This window comes from Petaurus breviceps, unplaced genomic scaffold (genome assembly GCF_028583685.1).
Source record: "Petaurus breviceps papuanus isolate PSGF00001 unplaced genomic scaffold, PetGlider_PUasm1.0 90925, whole genome shotgun sequence".
Classification (NCBI taxonomy): domain Eukaryota; kingdom Metazoa; phylum Chordata; class Mammalia; order Diprotodontia; family Petauridae; genus Petaurus; species Petaurus breviceps.
In genome coordinates, this window is record NW_027187380.1 from 36,844,068 (window position 1) to 36,865,698 (window position 21,631).

A 21,631-nucleotide genomic window follows, 5' to 3' on the forward strand; every position below is an offset into this window, starting at 1 on the left:
ATTTCTTAGGCAATCTGGTAAAGCCTATGGATGCCTTTTCAGAATAAGGTTTTTAAATTCATAAAACATAGCATTTTAAAGGAAATCAGTTGTATTGAAATACAATGACAAATATTATACTTATACTAAATTCACAAACCTGCTGAAATCTATCCCTTATATTAAGAAACTTTGAAGATTTCCACCTATTCAGTTCACAAACCTCAGCTGAAATTTTATAAAATCATTATTACCGAGCCTCACTGAATCAAAGATATAAAGAACTTCAGCTGTCAAAACCAACCATGAAAATGCCTTGATTGAGGAACCAGACCCAAATGTACTCCTTGACTTGCTTCAGTATAATCCTTTTCTAAACTGCCTCACTATAAAAATGAGATGAGTTTGAACTGAAAACCTGATCTGACTCAAAAGAAACAGCATAAAGTTATAAGAAAAGCAAATCCAACTGATATATCCTCTAGAATTACAGTTCCAACATCCCAAAATAGAACCAGGGCAGCTGATTTCCCCTTTCTCCCCTTTTAACATTCAAGAAAGAGAACATACCCTGAAAGGTTCAAATGTCCAATTGAAAGTATAATAAAGTTTATTTTGGTTAAAACCTGAAACAAGTCTTAGTTTGAATTCTTCAGCCTAGCTACTTTGTATAAACTGTTTATTTAACATCATTTTTGGCCCTTATTCAATAAACCACTATCATAATCCCATTCACAGACAAAACAGATCACAGATTAGTAGACAGTGGTGTTGTAAAACACCAAATCACCTACTATCTCTGTGAAATATAGAGATCTATTTTTTAAATGTATTTTTGCCAGCTATATTTAAAGGTCACTATCAGTCTGATTCTTTTAGACTTCTATAGAATAGTAGAAATTCTGTTTCCCATTTAAGAATACCATTATGTTATTGGAATAGATTTTAATTAAGCACATAAAGTGTCTTGGACCTGAAGCTGTTGTTTTCCAGAAAAGGCATGTTGGCTTGGAAGAGAACAGTGCCAATGCCCAAACCACCTATTATTTACATTTCATTTTAATGTGTTCAAGTTCAATAAAAGTTTATCAACTCCATTAAAGCAGTGCCTATTGGAAAGGATTTAATCTTCTTAGCACAAAAACCACATAAAAGAAATTCAGTTCATAGGACAAGACTGAACATGGTTACATTGAGCGTTGAAGAGTAGGAAAATAAATTATTTAAAAGAAATGAAGCATCTATCAGAGACAGAGTGTCTGTCACCCAAATCTCTTGTGTGTATGTGGATGTCTGTGTGTACATGTATGTGTGCCATGCCGTTCTCTATGTAAGGACCTGGCTGTCTGCCAAAAGTCAGAGGGCCTGATGGGCTGCCAGACATGGGAGTAATCAGCTGCTTGATATCACAGCACCAACACTCTCCTGCACAGACAATGAATTGTGTTACATTTGCACAAACAAATGTCTTGTGAAAGGGTGCTAGTCAAATATCTCCTGGCAACAACACACTGAGGACATATATCTTGAGGACAGCAGCACACAGTGACACTGCATGTATGCAGCACATTCTGGGGTGAGAAGAGAAAGATCATTTTCTTTTTAACTTCAGAGCTTGAAAACCAAAATGCTAATTGTTTCATGGCTTTTGGGTTTACAAATTACATAAAATAAATCTAGAATCCATCAGAGACAGTGTGTCTATTTCTGGCATCACTCATATAAGTGTATGTCTGTGTGAACACATTCTTTTTTTCTCCTATTCATCTCTTATTTCTGATTCAGCATTTTACATAAATTTGAAATTGTATGGGCTATTTTAAAGTAACTGACTCAATCAACTATCAAAACCAACAAAACCATTAATCTTGCAGATCTTCAGCAAGTATTTGTTGAATGCACAAAGAATGCCATATATTACCCCTTCAGGGGTTGAGAAGAAAGGTAGAAAACCCAGGAGAAGATGAGGGAGTAGGCTTCCTGTCAGCAAAAAAAAAAAATCAGAAGTGGTAGGCCATCCATATTTTCCTCCCTCTGTACCTGTGGTAGGATTATTGTGGACCTTCTGCTTTTCTCATTAGTTTACTATTAAATTTCTGCTTTTCAGACCCCTTTCTCCTATTATTCTTTCCTACATTCTCAAACCTATCCAGCAAATGCAGTCCTAATAATCAGTCAACATATTTATTAAATGTTGGCAACACAAAAAAAGTCAAAAACAACCCATCCTCAAGAAGTCCACATTATAATGGGTGAGACAATGTGTAAATAATGAGGAATATACAGGATATGTACAGAATAAATAGATAATCTCTGTTGGGGGGAAGTACTAACAGATGAGAGGACTGGGGAAGGCCTCCTGCAGAATGGAGGATTTGAACTGAATCTTGAGGGAAGTCAGTGAAATTTAGGTTCAGGTGAGGAAGTAGAACATACCAGGAAATGAGATAAACAGTGCATAGGCACAGAGTTGGGAACATCATGCCATGTGAGAGGAACAGGATCCCCTATCTCCATTGCCCCAATCTCCAGAAAGGGCTAGATTAAGACATTGTTTTATGTATTTCCCATGCCATGAATCAAAAAGACTTGTGGAGAGAATGAGATGAGAATGGTAGAGACTGGTCAAAGACATTTTTGAAAACTTTCATCCAATAAGACTCCAGCAGAGGATGATGAGGCTTGGAGACAGTATCTCTAGACAGCAATGGGGAGGAAGCAAGAGTACTTTCTCCCCGGGGAAGAAAATGGCACTCTCAATGATGTTAGCACCTCTGAAATAACCCTAATTGTTCTGCCTGGTTTTATAAACTATCTCTGTGACCTGAGATGAATTATAAACTCCTGGGCACTCAATTTCCTGAACTTTAATGTTCTGGAATTGGATTAGGTAAGGAAAATAACAACAAACATTTATATAGTGCTTACTACATCCAGGTCCTCATTATCTCATTTGAACCTCACAACAACTATGGGAGGTAGGGGTTATGATCCACATTTTACAGATAAGGAAACCGAGGCAAACAGAGATTAAGTTACTTTCCAGGGGTCACATGGCCAGTTAGTGTCTGAGGTTAGATTTGAACACAAGTCTTCCAGATTCCAGGACCACTCTCCACTGTGCTTCTACATAAGTATGAGTGGGGTGATATTCAGCTTGGAGTCAGTTTCATCATGTATAAAATTATGTAGTTGGATTAAATCACCTTAAAATACATCTAGGGACTTGGGGGGAGGGGCAAGAGAGGGTGTCATCCAATTCAACTTCATCATATTATAGATGAGAAAGATGTGATCCTAAAGAGTTTTGACTTACCTCAGGTCACTTACGCCATATCACAGTAACAGTATATAGATCTGGGTTTTGAATTTTGGTCTCTGTCTCTGAATCCAGGTCAGTCTTCTTTCCATTTGACCATGCTATAACTCATCTTTGTCTCCAGATAGGGACAGGTTAAGGTCCTTTAAGGCCCTAGTCTTAACATTCTTTTTGATAGATGCATTTTTATAAGTGAAAATGTATGTACATTCCATTTGTTCTTGATTTTTGTGCACATATATTAAAAAGAAAGGCATTGTGGTTTAATGGAGAGTTTGCATTGGAGTTAGGAAGGTCTCAAATCCAGGTATACCTCTAATGCATACTTGTTTTTGGACTAACACAAGTTTCTTCTAAGTATTCCAGGCAACTCTTCCAAATAAGCTGTACTGAAAAAATGCCAATTTGTATTAGTATTTGATTGCATATAAAACTTTAAAACTTAAAAATTCTTTTCATTTGCCCCATTATTTTCATAGACCCAGGTAAGGTATTGACTGTTCATACTGGATAGAGAGAATGGCATCCATTTGTCTTTGCTGCTTTAACCATCTGTGGCAGCTAGGAGTCCAGTACCATAACCTCCTTGGGACATTCTTTACAGTCTCTTTAAGCCTTCAGAGAAAGTATATTTTTTTCCTTTGGGAGGATTTTATGCAACTCCTAGGGTCATACTGGTAGGCAAGGTTTGCTTTACTTTTCATTTCTTTTGGTAAACAGATGATATAAATTAGGTTCAAAACAAGGAAGGGAGCTGCAGGAAATTCTATCGGCTGGCTTACAAAGGTAGTAAAAAGCCATCATAAAGTGGCTTTAGATTTTCACTTCATCCTCAAAATAAAAGATTAAGGAAGACAATTCTTGTGTGGATGGTTAAGTGGGAGCCTATACAATTTAATTTCATGCTTATTATTTTCTTCTGAAGTGGGCTAGTATGCTCTAGCAGTCATTTATTTGAAGGTGACTTTTGTTGGTGTTTTTTTTAAATTTTGTTTGTTGTTTCTTTTAGTACTTGCTAAGTACTTTGGAACATTCCAGGTTTTCAAAGTTTTTCAGAATCTCCTGGGTCATGAACCCTTGTTGGAGATTACCGATGAAGCAATACAATTGCAGCAGATGAGGCAACAGGGTTCCAAAACAGATTTCTCTTCCATCAGAGAACTTTTTTTAATCTCTGAATGACTTTTTAAATAATAAGCATTATTGAAGTAAGCTATATTTTAGACAACAGATAAGCCATTTGATGGATAACTAAATATTTTTTGAACAAGGTACATCTGAGTTCAATATTCAGTAAATATGAATTCTAATCCCAGGAACAATTGTGAAATAGGTGAAGTTTATTTTGAGTCTCATTTTCACATTCCCCTCTCGGCCCACTTCTGATAGCCTCTTTTAAGGGGGTATTTAAAGATAGTAGGATCATACATGTAGAATGGAAGGGTGTTCGGAGGCTACTGTTGTTGATGAGAAGAGACCTCAAAATCTGAAATAGTTTTAGAAAGCAATTTATTAGGGTTGTTTGGTAGAAGACAGGGAGCCAGAAAGGAGGTATGGTTTCCTGGAAGATTTACATTATATACGATTTTGACAAAGGTTTCCCATACTGGAATACCACACATGATAAATGCATTTAAGCAATTGTGCCAAAGCAAGGCAGAGTGGGAGAGATATGAGTAATTTTAACCCAACATAGAAATTCCTCAGGATTCCTACCGTGTTTCCCCGATAATAAGATACTGTCTTATTATTTTTTTGGACAGAAAAACACCAGAGGGCTTATTTTCAGGGGAGGGCTTATTTTAATGAACATTGACAGCAATTTTAATAAACAGGTAAATGTGAACAAAAAAATGTATCTTTATTCAATAAGCAAATCACTGGGGAAGAACAGGATGACGCGCTCACTGCTGCAGCTCTGATTGGATGCAGCTCGGAGCACGGCGTGCGTTTCATCCAGGGGGGGGGAACGGTGCATACAGAGGGTACCGTAATGTAGCGTGTAGCGCAGGGGATCACCTTCACTACAGTAGCAATCTCAATAGGGCTTATTTTTGGGGGAGGGCTTATTTTAGAGGAATCTTACACAGTAAGGGGAGGGCTTATTTTAGGGATAGGTCTTATTATCGGGGAAACACGGTATGTGTGGCAGCCCAAATCAAGAATGCTTTGGGTATATCCAGAGCCTGGGGGAATTGGAAGCACTTTATAGCCATGTATAACTGAGATGTTTCTAGAGAGTAACTGAGGTCAAGTGCCATTCTGGTTGTGGGCAAACTTTAATCACCTGAACAGTATAATAAATGTTTTTCCCCCACAGTATATAATCAGTTCTTTCATTTTTTTTTTTAAGCAATTGGGGTTAAGTAACTTGCTCAAGGTTACACGGCCAGGTGTTTCTGAGTGGGTGCTAAGTGTCTGAGCCCAGATTTGATCCCCAGCTCATCCCAACACTGGAACTGGAGCTCTTACTCACTGTGCTACCTAGCTGCCCCAATTCTTTCATTTTTTATATGAGGAAGTTAAGACATGGAGAGATTAAGTCATTCAGGCATTAACATTTATTAAGCATCTACTATGTGCCATACTAGGGATAAAATGAGAGGCAACAGACCTGCTCTCAAGGAGGTTATAGTCTAATAGAAGAGACAACATGCTAACAACTGTGTACAATGAAGGTAAATTGGAAATAATCAACAGATGGAATAGACTAGCATTAATAGATTAGCTTTTTGTAGAATATGGGATTTTTGCTAGGAAAGAAGCCAGAGAAACTAGATGAGGTTGAAGAGAATTCAAGTTATAGGAGATGACTGGAGATGACTATTCCTTGTGTAAGGAACAGCACCAAGGTCAGTGTCACTTAATTACTCAGTGAACGTAGGGGAGTAAGGTATAATAAGGTTGGAAAGGTGTGCTTAGAGGGAAGGCATGACCTGAACAGAGGAGAGAGTAGTCAGAAGGGAAAGAGGAGAACCAAAATGAAAGTGTTTGCTGGAAACCCAGATAGAGTATCAAGGAGAAGAGGGTAATTAATAGTATTTTAAAGTCTGCAGAGAGTTCATTAGATTTGATGATTAAGACATTTTTAGTGACTTTGGAGAGAGCAGTTTCAATTGAATGTTAAGAATGTTAGAAGTCAGACCTTAAAGAGTTAAGAAGAGAGCAAGAGAAAAGGAAGTGGAAGTATCAGTTGAAGATGGCCTTCTCAAGATGTTTAGTCATAAAAGAGAAAATAAAAGAGAGATATGGGACAATAGTTAGTGGAGATATATGGATCAAGTAAGGGTTTTTTGAGGATGAGAGTGACATGAGAGTGACATTTTTATAGGGCAGAGAGAAGCAGTCGGCAGATAGGAAGAGGTTGAAGATAAGTGAAAGTGTGTGGATGATAAAAGGGGACAATCCATTGCTAAAGATGAGCTGGAATGGGATAACTTTTGCATTAATAGAGATTTGTCCTATCAAGGAGAAGGGCCACCTCTTCTACTGTCAGGGGTGGCAGGTATTTGGGTGTTGTGAGATGAGGAGGAAGGGAGAAGAACTTCTAGGCAAATGACCTCAATTTTTCAGTGAAATATTAAGCAAGTTCTTAACTGAGATGGTGAAGGGAAGGAGACTTATGGGAGTCTTCACAAAGAATGAAAGATTTGTAAAAACTGTTGTGGTGAGTAAAATAGTTAGCTAATTAGGGAGGTTATTTAAAGAGAATTGTCTTACTCCAGTCAAGCTTGGAAAACATAAGTTAGTAGTGTAGCCAGTCAGCATAGTTTCATGACTTTCTAGTTTGATTTAATGACATGTGAGCAAGAACAACAGTGATGGATGGTTGGACAAATCCAAGACTAAGATTTGGAGGGCAAGGGTCTTATGGGAAGGGGATAGGATAAGGGAAGATTGCGTAATTATTTCAGTGGTGATAGCCTGGGAAGTCTCCAGGGTTTGGAGGACATGATTAAGATGCAGAAGAGGACTTTGAAATGCAAGACAAAGGGAAAAGCAGAATGATATGTTGTGATCAGATAAGAAAATTTCAAAGTCAATGAACATGAAAGTAGTGCATTTGTGTATAGCTGAGGAGAGGTGGAGGAGTAGGCCATGTGAAATGAGTAAGTTGAGGAACCATGACTTACCCAGCATCCCAAAGGTAGTGTGAAAGATGCTTTTTGAGATGATGGATGTAAAGTCCTTTGAAAATCTTGAAGAGCTATATAATTGTGGGCTATCATCATCCTTATTGGAATTAATTGCTCTTAGTAAAAATTCAGGCATCAGTAGGGATGGATTATTTTTGGTGATGAGTCATTGATGACTCATAAATTACCACTAGTTTAAAGCTTACCTAAGCTTAATTTTGAATGGATAGCTAATGAGGAGAGACTGTCTTGTTTCTGAGTTAAGTACAGTGACACAATTATAGAAGAAATTGCAAAGGAAATTGTCTTGTGTTGTCACAGGCATTGTGGCCTGACCAAATGTCAGAGTTGTAGGTGCAGTTCAAAAGTTAGCATCCTTTTAAATTCAGGTTTGATGTCAGAATTAAATGAAGCACTTGTGTGTCACTGAACATTTTCACAAAAAAATGACCTAACATAGTAAGAATATGTAACAAGTATATAGTAACGTGGCTTCTTTGAACACAGCACTCCTACTCTCCATCATTTCAAGAGTATTCCTGCTCTTCATCTTGAAATACATTTAGTCAGTAAGTTATCAGGGTTATATGACTTCTCTGGTCTCAGGTACCCACAAAGTTTGAGAGGTCTAGACTGCTCACAGATAAGATTTATCTGTGTGTGTGCCTCTCAATTAGGAAGCTGCATTAGGGAAAGGTCCATCAGTGAGCAGGAATTTCTGGTCCTGTTACATACCATTCCGTGGTGGCAAGGATCTAGGGATCTTCTAGAGAACCTTCTACCATTCTACCATATCACGTTTATAGGGCATTTACTGGACAGTTCTCCTGCCATGAGTAGTATTAAAGGATGCTAAAAGGGTAAAAGAGAAACAAACAAAAACAGACAGAATAAAAAAAAAAATGTGGAGGCCTTTCCCACTTACCTCATAGAAGAACCAGGTCTTAAATCTTAAATATTTTACTGGATGTACCTAGTAACATGGGTAGTGCTTCGGGAAAAAGGAAAAGTCAAGATAAAAACCAGAACAGAACAACAAAAAATATAACAAAAATGTAGAAGAGAACAAAACCCAGAGAAGCCTATCCTTCTGCCTTTAGAAGGATCACTTCTCAAGACATTTACTGGACAGTCCTCCTAGAAAGGACTATATTATGAGAGAAAAATCAAGCCAAACCAAAGTAAAAACAAAAATGTAGAGGAATACAGAAGTCAAAAATTCATAGCCTTTCCCGTCCTGTCCAGAAAGACAGTCTTATTGTCCAGTTCATGTTTTGGGTGATGTCACATCTTTGAAGTTCACTGTGGTTCTTCTAAGGTAAAGTGGTAATAATGAACCAGGGCAACACTAAGAACATGAGAACCACAGCACAGATGACAACACCTCCAGTATAGTCATGGATTTCTTTTCCTGACATGAGGTGGCAATGATGAGCAGGGGCAGAGGCCTCTATGTAAAGGATGCTGCTTTCTTCTGTAGTGGCTGAAAAAGGACTCTCCCTCACCCTCATACAGTCACTCATAATTGCCACCAATCCAACTAAGGGATCTCTTTTCTTTCCAGTAATTACATACTTATCATACTCATAAAACAACAGTTTTCCTTACCCCATATTATTAGAAAGCAAGGCACCTCCCAACAATACTATTCCTAGGTGTTCCCCAAGCTCTTTCTGGAAAGGAATTCCCTGAACCATCCCAGAGTAAAGAAAGTGAAATGAAGGGGTTCTGAGCTACTTTTCTAGGAGGTATGAAGTCCTTTGAGGGGGTCTGGACCTTGAGACCAAGGCAATTATGCTAGGGAAGGAATAAGGAATGACTGGAAAGAGTCAGACAGAGCTATGTTAAAAAAAAAAAAACAGTCCATTCTTATCAGATAAATCTTCTTGGACAAGAAACCACTGGACAAAATATCCCTTTCTTTTTCCAGAGACCACTGATAATGCAGTGAATAGAGCAATGGACTTAGAATCAGGAAGACTTAATTTTAAATCCAGCCTCAAACACTTACTAGCTGTGTGATCCTTAGCAAGTCACAACATTTATTTGCTTCTATTAATCTTGTTTGTCAACTGTAAAATAGGGATAATAATAATACCTACCTCCTAGGACTGTTGTGAGGATCAAATAATATAATATTTTTAGAAGTGCTTAGCATAGTGCCTGATACATAGCAGACAATGTATAATTCTTATTCCCTTCACTCTCCCTTTCCAGGGTAGTACTGATTTATTACAGACATGGGAGGTTGGACATATGACATGGGCAGTGAGATGCACAGTGATGCAGTTATTCATCACTAGGGAAAATCTCTTTTCCTGAGATTTGAGAGTGCCATTTTGCCATTTGGAGACAGGTTGAGGGTCACATGGTTTAGGAATAGCAGCCATGTTCTTAGTGAGGGGAAAATCATATGGTTCTGTTTCCAGCCCAGCATAATATTACCATGCAGATGTCCAAACTGACAGTGGGCCCACTTTCCAACATCTGCTCTTCTTGTAACAGTTCCAATCTGGTTCTTTAGTATATGTCTCTGGTGAATGCCGACATGCTCCTTCAACAATTGTATATAGTGGGGAACATCAGTAAAATCCCTCCATTTTTCTTAACTTCATAGGGAAGAGCCTTGACTTGTCCAATCCACTAATCTCCAGGCACCAGACCACTTGGTCAGACCCACGGACACTAGAACTAGTATGGATGAAGATTTTCTCTACTCTAGACCTCAAGGCTCTTTCACACATGCAAGCCATGCAACCTGGAGATCAATTAATTGGCAGGAGTTGCCAATACCTCTACTCCCCAGGATATCTCCTGTTACCAGATTAGTGGATGGTGAAGTTCACGTGAATATATCTTGCACACATATCTTAGTTGTTTTATCTGCTACTGGAGTTGTTCCAAAGGATGTTTTCAGTAAGCCTACAGATGTTGATGTTACATTCCAATGCTTTTATTCAGTTACAAAAAAAGTTATCATTTTACCCTACTTATATATTAGTTCATTGGACATTAGCCATAAAGGAACAATAATACATTCTAGGATTATAGATCTAGAGATGGAGGGAACCCAGAGGCCATCTAGTCCAACCTTCTCAGCTTATACATAAGGAAACTTGGCCAAGGTCACATGGATCCTATAAGATGTCAGATTTGAAACTTGATCTTCTGACTCCAGAACCAAAGTTCTTTCCACCATGGCCTGCTGCCTCCTTAGGATATCAGCCTAAGGATTCAGTCATTCAATCTATCAGCAAACATTTATTAAGTACTTACTATTTGTCAGGATTTTAGGGATACAAAGACAAACAATGAAACAATTTTTGCTTTCAAGGAACTTACATTCTATCAGTAGAGTCAAGATATATAAATAGAAATTTAGAATAAATATATGTAGAATAAATGTGTAGTTAGGTAAAGAGGGTGCCAGAAACTGGGGAGATTTGGAAAGGCAGTACTTGATATGTACCTTATAAGACAAGAAGAATGAGAATAATGATGGCACAGAATACATTTATGTATTACTTTAAGGTTGCAAAACACTTTACATTTTTGTTGGTGTTGTTAAGTCATATTTTAGTCATGTCTGACTCTTTGTGGCAGCATTTGGGGTTTTTGTGGCAAAGATACTGTAGTGGTTTACCATTTCCTTCTCCAGTTCATTTTATAGATGACAAAGCTGAGTTGAACAGGGTTAATGACTTGCCCAGGTTCATGCAGATAGTAAATGAGGTCAGATTTGAGTTCAGGAAGATGAGTTTTCCTTACTCCAGGTCGAGCATTCTATCCACTGTGTCACCTAGCTGCCCTACAACAAAAACAACAAAAATTCCATATAAGGACAACTGCAAACAAGATCCCATATATTGTATCATGCTGCCTAATGATTATTATTCACTTATATAACACATAGGTATATATACTCAAATACATATTGCATAAGTGTTCAAGTGTATATTTATTTCTGTGGTTTAGATTTTGATCCATTCATTATTAAGGATTTAAATTATTTCAAGACTAAAATATTTATTTGTTTCTTCATTTTTAATATTTCCTTTTATGGCTATAATTTTTATTGTATTTTTATTATATATATATATACACAAATATATATGTATATAGATATATTTGTATATACAAATACATTTGTGTATATATGTATTTGTATTTATAGATGTATTGTACCTATTTAATGTATTGTAATGTAATGTATTTAAGATGTCTTCCTTTCTGCATTTGTTTGTAAGTTCTTGTTACATTTATAAACCCTCTTAGAGCATGATACATTTTTATAAAAATTCTATATGAGCCTAGAAAAATGTGTGTACTTAAGATAACTCTTCAATAGGCTTTTCCAGTCTATTAAACTAATTTTTTTAAAAAAAATTCTGTTTCCTCTTTCTTTTTTTCTTTGCTCTTTTCTTCCTTCCCTCCTTCTCTTACTCCCTGCCTTCCTCCTTTCCTTCCTTTCTTTCTGTCAAATGTATCAGTTTCTGGAACTAGAATGTTAAAGGCACTCATAATTAATGCTTTATTTCTTTTTTTGTTTTTGCATTTCAGTTAACTTTCATTTTTCATTCAGTTAATTTTACCTTTGAGAAATTAATTCTTTTGCCATCTGGTTCATTTAATTAAATTCACTTCATCAAGTTGATAATAAGTCCTGACTATGTATTAGATAGTGGAGGATAGAAAGGCATAGCATGCTATGGTCCAATGGTCACAAAGAGTCAGATGTGACTAAACTATTGAAAACAAAAATATACTAGATACTGTGCTAGATTCCAGGAATACAAAGAAAAAACTGAAATAGTTTCTTCCCACAAGGACCTTATAGTCTATCATATACCTACTATGTTTATTTAAAAAATTATCTATAATATGTTCAAATGCTTGGGTTTTTTTTGCTTGTCTTTTAATTGTACACATTGCTTGATTCTAAATCATGGTTGCAAATGTGACTTTTTTGTTTCAGTAGAAACACAAGGAAATTTATTGTAATACTTTATTTTTAATATATCGTTTAGATATATGTCTTCTAAGAAACAAATTGCTCAGTTTTGTCTTTTAATTCATTATATGACACTTCTTTTTATGGGTGGTTTTTAGACCATTAACATTCAAGATTACATTTGTTGCTTAGTTTCTCTTTATTAACTATAATTATATTACTTATTAAACTTAACACAGTTGCTCATAATTTTAATATTTGTAATCACACAAAGACAAAACTTGTCCTCTTGTGTCACACCAAATATTGTTCTTATATTTAGTTATTGTTTTTATATTTTCTACTTTCTATTGTATTTAAACATTTCTGCCAAGGTAAGATAAGAGCATAGTTTATGACTCTTATCTTTTCTCACCTCTCAATGACAAAGTGATTCTTCAAAATTCTATTAGTTTTTAATAACACCCTTCTAACATACAAACTGAGTCATTAGTTAGTTGTTTTTTCCCCCAAGTATTTGCCTTTCTGTGTGCTGTTTGAATGGTTTGCATTAAAAGCCCTGTCAAGCTTGTAGTTATTTCAAAGAAAAGAATAAAAGTCTCTGACATTATCAGTGAAAAATATTTTCTTATGGTATGTTTATCTTTTCAGAATAGTCAATCTAAAGTACTACTTCCCTTGTTTTTCTGTTTGTCAGATCCCAGATTTTTCTTATTATTTATACCTGTTGAGTAACCCTGAACTATTCAAAATGATGCTTTTGATACATAAATTTCTGACTGATTTTCTTTTATATTGAAATTAAGATTTGGTGATTATCTTCTTGGATGAGTTCAACATTCATGTCAGCCTCGTGTGGATTCTATCAATTGCACCCTGCAATTTTCTGGTCAATTTACTTGTATGACCTCCTGACATATGGCATCTATTTCTTTGTGTTTTGCTAGAACATCTTTCTTAATGTTATCCTTTATCACTCTTGCTTTTGTTTGTCAAGATCTAAAGTCTTCCAGTTGTGCTGGGTATTTTTGCTGTCATTTACTCTTCTAGCCCTACATTTTTGTTTTCTTCTTCCTAAGCCACTCCTCCCCAGGGACTCCACTAATTCATTAAGATTTTTTAAGCTGTTGATATTCATGTGGTTTTTTTTTTTTGGGGTGTTCTTTAAAATAATAAATATTCTTGATGTTTCTTGCATTTCTAAACTACTCTGGAAATTCTTACCAGTAGGGTCATTTTTTCCTGGGAGTGATAAAATTCTTGAAGTATTTTTCTTTCCTTGATCTTTTTCCTTTTTTGCATGAGGTTTCACCTTGAGAACTTCTTCTTTGCTTATCCTGCTTCTCCTTCTGCTTCTCCTCCTCTTCCTCCTCCTCCTCTTCTTTCTCCTTCTCTTCCTCCTCCTCCTCCTTGTCCTTCCCCTATCTCCTTCTCCTCCTCTTCCTTCCCCATGTCATTCTCCTTCTCCATCTCTTCTACCTCCTCCTCCATGTTCTCCTCCTCCTCCTCCTTTTTGCAATGTGATTCTTTTACTTTGTTTGATACTTTTGTTGTTTTGAGGTGATAAAGGCATCTGGGCTTAGTAATGAACATTCATTCAGTCATATTGTTTGGAGTCTCTAGTATTCTTTCTACCACATAATGCTTCACAGTCCATGGGAAAGTAGTTACTAATACCATGACCAGCACCACCTACTACTTCTTAGTATTACAATTAATACTACTACTTAACATTTACATAGCATTTATATAGGTTGGCAAGGTACCCTATATATATGTTATCTCATTTGATCCTCCTAACATTGTAAGTGCTTTTATTATCCTTATATTACATATGAGGAAACTGAAGATTTTGACCCTTACTCAAGGCCACACAGCTAGTAAGTGTCTGAGGTAGAATTTTAATTAAGATTTTCCTGACTCCAGCATCTAGTATACTATCTGTAAAGACACTTAGCTGCCTCTAGCTACCAAGAGTCAGGGATCATTCATCACCTCTTATTGTCCCCTTTGCTTCAACTCCCTTTCTTAAGGAATTGGAATCACCTCCCCAGTATGTTTCTATGAACCACCAAAGAAATACTTAAACAATGTCCAGATGTACTTGTAAAGTTCTTAGGAATCCCTCTAGTGATTCACGGCATTCTTTTTTTCTGAAGCCTCACTGACCTGCATTTACGCACTTTCAACATTCAACAGATGTATCTGCCTCACCAAGAATTAAAAAAAAATTTTCCAAATGCTTTATTAACTTCTGGTTTACATCATTCATTTCTGCCAGATTTTGAGTTACAGTTTTCCCCCTGTTTTTCCCCTACCCACCGCCCAAAAATAGTGGTCCCACAGGATATCACCTCCTCCAATCTGCTCTCTCCCATATCTTCTCCCATATCCCCTTCAACTTTTCCAGTAGAGCATGGTGGATCTCTATGCCCCAGTGCCTGTATATCTTATTCCCCAATTACATGTAAAATAATATTAATAATAGTGTATATATATATATATGTATATATATATATATATATTTTAAACATTTGATTTTAAAACTTTGAATTCCAGATTCATTTCCTTTCTTTCTTGTCACCCACCCTTACAGGGAAGACAAGCAATTCAGTATAGGTTGTACATGTGTAGCTAATGCAAAACATTGCCAGAGTAGGTATATTGTAAAAGACTGACTATATTTCCCTCCTTTCTATCCCACCTCCCACTTGTTCTATTCTCTATTTTGATCCTGTCCCTTTTCAAAGTGGGTGCTTCCAAATTCCCTACTCCCCCAGCCTGCCCTCCCTTCCATCATTCCCCCTACTCTTCTGTAGTGAGATACTCTATTTAGTGTGTATGTCATTCCATCCCTGAGCCAAATTCAATGAGAATAAGGTTGACCCATTCCCTTTTGCCTTCCTGTTCTTCCCCTCCATTGTAAATGTTTTCCCTTGCCTCTTCTATATAAGATAGTTTACCCCATTCTGTCTCTCCCCATCTCCTCTCATTATATTCCTCTCTCACCTCTTAATTTCACCTTTTAAGTATCATCCCTTCCTATTAAATTGGCCCTGTGCCCTCTATCTATGTATACCTGTACACATATATACACACATTCATATATGTATTCATATGCCCATATACTATGCTATATAGACATAAGTATGTGTGTGTATTTCTATTCCCTTCAACTATTTTTATACTGAGAAAAGTTTCATCAGTTACAATTATTGTTTTTCCATGTGGGAATGTTAATAGTTCAACTTTGATAAGTTCCTTATGATTTCTTTTCCCTGTTTACCTTCTCATGCTTCTCTTGCTTCTTGTATCTCAATTTCAAATTTTCTATTCAACTCTGGTTTTTTCAGCAAGAATGCTTGAAAGTCCTCTATTCCACTGAATGACCATATTTTCCCCTGAAACATGATACTCAGTTTTGCTGGGTATGTGATTCTTGGTTTTAATTACAGCTCCTTTCACCTCTGGAATATCATATTTCAAGTCCTTTGATCACTCATTCTATAAGCTGCCAGATCCTGTGTTATTCTGATTGTATTTCCACAATATTCAAATTGCTTCTTCCTGGCTGCTTGTAATATTCTCTCCTTAATCTGGGAATTTCAGAACTTGGCTATAATATTCCTAGGAGTTCTCTTTTTGGGATCTTTTTCAGGAGGTGATCGGTGGATTCTTTCAACCTCAATTTTGCCCTCTGGTTCTAAAACATCAGGGCAGTTTTCCTTGAGAATTTCTTGGAGGATGATTTCTACATTCTTTGTTTGATCATGGCTTTCAGGTAGTCCAGTCATTTAGAAATTATCTCTCCTGGATCTATTTTCCAGATCAGTGGTTTTTCCCATGAGATATTTCACATTGCCTTCTATTCTTTCTTTTGTTTGTATCTGTTTAACAGCATCTTGATTTCTCATAAAGTCATTAGCTTCCATTTGCTCCAATATAATTCTGAAGGAATGATTCTCCTCAGTGAGCTTTTGGGATTCTTTTTCCATCTGGTAAATTTGGCTTTTTAAAGCATTCTTCTCCTCATTGCCTTTTTGAGCCTCTTTTGCCATTTGAGTTAGTCTATTTTTTAAGGTGTTACTTTCCTCAGTCAGGCTGTTGGTTCTTATTTCATAATTTTCTTGCACCGTTCTTATTTCTCTTCTCAATTTTTCCTCCATTTCTCTTATCTGATTCTTAACGTCCTCTATGGCCTGTAACCAGCTTGTATTTTTCTTGGAAGCTTTTGGTGCAAGAGTTCTGACTTCACTGTCTTCCTCCTGTTCTATGCTTTGATATCTTTTGTCCCCCAAATAGGAGTCTAATATTGGGTTCTTCTGTTTGCTTTGCTTCCTTTACCTGGTCATGGTGTGTAGCAGCAAGCACCCCAGTGTCCCCAGGGTGGCTGCAAACACAGGTTCTTAGATCTGCTTTGCTAAAGGAAAGCAACTCAAAATTGGTTAACAAGCTTACTTTAATCAGTCAAATATATATCATTTACCTAGTTCAGGGGAAAAAGGTCAGCACCCCGAACTTCAGAGTATACAGACAGAATTATCAAGACAGAGAAACAGATCAAGTAGACAGGTCTCCAAACTGTCCAACCATTACATCCATACCAAATCAACATCTGCATTTTTCAAAGCCGGGGGCCTCTCAACAATGGCTTACCAGAGTCTCATCTAATCAAATCACAGAACACTTCTCAAAGTGAGCCCCAAAGCAAAGCCTCACATCAGGGATTATATAACCTTCTCCTGGGTCAGAGAATGTAACCACCCTCTTGTCCCACTGCCCAATCACATAGCATCAAGGTGTGGGCATTCCTGAAAACCAAGCCTCCTGCCACAGACTTGTAAGGGTTATGCTATTTAAAGATCTTCCATGCCCCATTGGACTTGCTGACGTAGCAGGAAGGGGCGGAGCAAGAGGAAGCAGAAGCAAAAACTAGAGTTCCTGCGGTGGCTGGTGGTGGTGGCAATGGTGGCAGCAGCAGCAGAGGCAGTGGCAGCGCAAAGCCCTTTTTGAGTTAGCCAGAATTTCTGCTAAGGACTCCTGCTGAGTACTGCCAGGGGCCGGAGCTGCTGGGAGCACGCTTCCCGGACGCTGGGTGGTTGCTGTGAGTGGGGAGAGGAGGACCTTTGCCTGAGGTAGCCTGTTCTGTTTTAAAGGCTTGAAAATGTGGGTGCTTTCTACTTTATCTACCTGTGCCAATGTCATAACTACTCTGATGGCTTTCACTTTCTGGTTTTGGGACTCAGTCTTTTGGTATCTTAATAAATTTTCTAGTTTATTCCCCCATATGGCAAGCATGATATATTTTGTGATGGATAATTATATCAGCATATCTATAATCTCCATAGGCATTGTGAATATGGCATTGCTGATACAAGACTCCATGTGACCACATTCAGCCTATTAGGAGGCAGAGTATATTTTCAAATCAAGGAAGTTTCTCAGAGTCTCTTAAGCCTATCAAAGGGTCTAGGGGCAGGGAAGATCTTTAAATTTGCATTTCCATTACATGTTGCCACTCAATTACTTGACTTTTGTCCTTTTTTCCACAGTAGAACTCTGCTACCAGACAGGGGAACTTCGTACCAAATACTGGGGTTTTCTCAGCTGCCAAAGGTATTAGTTGGGTGCCTTCTCTGAAGCCTCCACATGCTCTGGTAAGCTGGTGACACACCCCAGGACCTCCACCCTAGACCGTAATTCAGGTCCAAGCAGGTTAAGGCAAGAGCAATTACCCCTCAGACTGGTCGCTTGGTCCCCCTCCAATGTGCAGGTCAGTAGCTGAAGCTGCCACATGGCAGTGGCTTCTCCCTCCAGGGCATAAAGGCCCATGCACTCCCACCTACTGGATCCCAAAAGTTCACACTGCACTGACCTCTCACCTCTCTCCTCAGCATCTATGTGTTGATAATTCTGGAAACTGCCACAGCTGCTTGTGATCTGAAGTCCCTCTAGCCAGTGGTTGGTCAGGCCTGCCCTGGGACTCAAACCTCGGGCTTGAGCGGGGCTGGGGTTGGCTCTCAGAGTGCTGAGCTGGCCAATTCCTGCCGGCCTGCCAGGCTGTCCTCAGCTGGAGGTTATCTTCTCTGTGTCATTTTGTGGGTTCTGTAGCTCCAAAGTTTGCTTAGAGTCCCCTTTTACATGAATTGGGGGAGGTGGAAGCCCGGAGCCCTGTGCAAGTTTTGTTTCTACCTTGCCATCTTTATTCCTCCCCCCTACCAAGAAGTTTTTTCATTGCATATGAGTGAATAATTCATCATTCTCATCCTCTTCCAGGACTGTTTAGATCAAATGCTTTCCTCAGTCTCTCCCTGTTTTCTGTTTCCACTTTCCTATGGATATTGAAAAGCACCAGGAGCCTTCAAACATCTCTTCAGAATGACATCATCTTTGGAAGTTCACTGTCATAAGTTATTACAGGGTAAATTTAAACTTCATAGACCAGTTCACCTTACATTCCCTAAGCAGAGCAGAGGTGCTGTGGCATTAGACTAGAAGATCTAGCTCCAGACCTGACTTTAGCCTCTCCCTCAGCTGTTCTGTCAGCTACTCTCTTACTGTATCAATTTGGACAAGCTACTTTACTTCTTTGAATCTCAGTTTCCCTATCAATTTAATAAACATAATATCACAGGGCCAAAGGAAATAAATGGTTTAGTAACTTTTGAGACATAGTTGCAAATTGCTTTCCACACAGCTTAACTAATTCTGGGGGAAAGTCGACATACAGAGAAATTGGCAATATCTGTCACATCCCTACCCCCAGCTTAATACACTAGAAACTTTGAGGAATTTCCCCTTGGGTGATACTGTGTTTCCCCGATAATAAGACCTATCCCGAAAATAAGCCCTCCCCTTACTGTGTAAGATTCCTCTAAAATAAGCCCTCCCCCGAAAATAAGCCCTATTGAGATTGCTACTGTAGTGAAGGTGATCCCCTGCGCTACACGCTACATTACGGTACCCTCTGTATGCACCGTTCCCCCCCCCCTGGATGAAACGCACGCCGTGCTCCGAGCTGCATCCAATCAGAGCTGCAGCAGTGAGCGCGTCATCCTGTTCTTCCCCAGTGATTTGCTTGCTGGCGCCATTGAGAGCAGTGCCGCAGAGGAGAGCTGAGGCAGGACAACATAAGCCCTCCCCTGAAAATAAGCCCTCTGGTGTTTTTCTTTCCAAAAAAAATAATGACAGTGTCTTATTATCGGGGAAACACGGTATCTGATGTTCTCTTGCTTTAGCTGAGTTAGCTTGCTTCCAGTGGAAGAGCTCATTCACTTTGTATTGCTTGGTATATATTCTCTTATATATACTTTTTCTGATTTCTGTTTGTTTTCATCCATAGGTTTATTTACTATATGAATTCATTAAGGAATCGGCAGTTGGTTGGAAGGGAGTGAAACCATCACTTGAGTGCCTCCTCCAATCAGAGAATCTGATCAGAAGGTTGAATCTGAAAAAATATTTCTTCTAGATTAATAATATTTAAAGGTGCAGACAAGTATAATTCTAGTCCATATCTTTTTGAGGAGGCCAACCTCTGGGCCCAATCTCTTGTTCCTCTTCCTGGAAGGAATTTTTCTCTCTTATTTTTTAATCATATGAGCTATTCTTTTGAATTCTTTCTTTTTCACTTCTTGCATTTTTCTCTCCCTTTGACCTTGTAGGTATGGATTTTGACTGACATTCCTGGGAATTTTCATTTTAAGTTTGGTTCTAGAAATTATCAGTAAATTCTTTCTCTTTTCAATTTTCCCCTTCATTCTAAGAGATCTAGGTAGTTATGATTTCTTGAAATAGGGTATTCAACATTTTTCTTTTTTAGTTCTGATTTTAAGGGAGTTTGATGATTCAGGTTTATCTCTCCTTGAACTATTTTCCATGTCTGTTATCTTTGATATTATGTTCTTTACATTTTCTCCCTCCCTCCCCATAATTTTTATTTTAATAGTTCTCATTGTCTCATTGTGTTGTTTTCTGTTTGTCCCATACTAATTTCTACAGTGTTTAACAGTATTAATTTTCTTTGCTTTTCTTTCCTCTCTAACTATTCCATTTTGTATCTTTTGTTTCATTTCTTCCATATACTCTTGTAATCCTTGTAGCTAGGACAATCTTTTCCCTGTGGCATTACTTGGATTTATGGAACTATTCCTTTCTTCTTGGATGCTGGATTGATCTTGGGGTTCCTAGATACTAGGTCCTTTACCCACTGTTCTGAGCCCGTCTCCTGTTGCTCTGCATTGGGCACTCCTTGGAGCCATTCTCTTGTCAGCGATCTGGGCCTGCCTCTAGAACTGTCTCCTATCAAGGGACCAGCTGCTTCCCACTGTGCTTTATACCATCCCTAGCTTGTCATCATTGAGGTCATCTGCAGGATTCTGGTAATAATTTTTTACACTGATTAGAGGAGACACTTTTGGGTTTACTTTATCATTTTTAATGCATTTTTAGAGGTTTACTATTATATTTATGGGAATTCTTGGCTTCTTTAGGTCCTTATACACCAATCAACTTTCCACAATCCTTCTAAGACATTTTTCCCATTCAAACTGAGAGTAAGAATTTCTTGGTTTGAACACAGGTGACATTATTGGAAAGGCCTTCTATGTTTTCAGGAGCACAAATATTGACAAATGGAAGTATACAATGAGTGACAAATGTTGCCCATATGACTTTGTCATAATTCTGTCATATTGCTACTATGCTGACATAGTTAGCATGCTGGAGTCTCATTTGATATTGGAATTAAATAGATAATTTTGGCAACTAAGAATAGTCATACACCACCCCCTACAAAATTGAAAAACAGCTACCAATCTGTCAGTCCTTTCTGTTTCTGATTTTTTTTTTGTTACGGGGATCTTTAAAAAGGGTAACATGGAACCTGTTGATTTACAAAATGAATTTTGAAAACAGAACTTAAGAAGGAACATGTGGGTTATGCTTACTTCCAGGCTGTCTCCATGAGTTGTGAGACTCACATACAAGGCTAGATACCATGATAAACCTCCTAGTTAAATGTATATACCAGGGAACAGATAGTGCAATGTGGCCATGTTAGGTTGGTGGTATTTGCTAAGTGCTTTCTATAATTTATCGGGCATATTAATTCCCAGCAATTTAGTGCTTGTGCGTGCATGCATGTGTGTGTGTGTGGAGAGCGAGAGCAAGACAGAGAGTGAGAGTGAGAGAGAGAGAGAGAGAGAGAGAGAGAGAGAGAGAGAGAGAGAGAGAGAGAGAGAGAGA

General features: G+C 37.9%; 1 long non-coding RNA gene across 1 annotated transcript in view; it reads left to right on the forward strand.

Moving 5' to 3' along the window:
- The window catches only part of LOC138152342 (uncharacterized), a 77,290-nt gene that overhangs the window by 50,509 nt on the left and 5,150 nt on the right, over positions 1-21,631 (forward strand). The window contains exon 2 of the long non-coding RNA XR_011166077.1: positions 17,938-18,042. This is a non-coding gene — a long non-coding RNA (uncharacterized lncRNA). The remainder of the gene's footprint in view (positions 1-17,937; positions 18,043-21,631) is intronic.